This window comes from Triticum dicoccoides, chromosome 7B (assembly GCF_002162155.2).
Source record: "Triticum dicoccoides isolate Atlit2015 ecotype Zavitan chromosome 7B, WEW_v2.0, whole genome shotgun sequence".
Classification (NCBI taxonomy): domain Eukaryota; kingdom Viridiplantae; phylum Streptophyta; class Magnoliopsida; order Poales; family Poaceae; genus Triticum; species Triticum dicoccoides.
Genome location: NC_041393.1, coordinates 713,931,549 through 713,931,937, shown reverse-complemented (window position 1 = coordinate 713,931,937; position 389 = coordinate 713,931,549).

The following is a 389-nucleotide window of genomic DNA, read 5'->3' as shown; positions in this document are numbered from 1 at the left end:
TTGGCGTTCCTCGACACCCTCATTCCCGATAAAAAGAAGAAGAAGAAGAACAAGAAAAAAGGAGAAGAAGAAAAAAAGAGAAGAAGAAGAAGAAGAAGAAGAAAAAATAGAAGAGAAAAAAAGGAGAAGAAGAAGGAATAGAGGAGAAGAAGAACAAATTTCTATTTTTCTTCTACTCCTCTATTCCTTCTTCTTCTCCATTTTTTCTTGTTCTTCTTCCTCTTCTTATTTTTTTCTCCTCTTCTTCTCCTTCTTCTTCTCCTTCTTCCTCTTATATTTTTCCACGATCTGGGACCAATGCGTAGAGTATATAAGAAAGACTTGTCAAAATCGTTTGCATACATTTTTTTCGACGTCCCCCCTCATGTCATTTCTGACGTCCCCCTCAT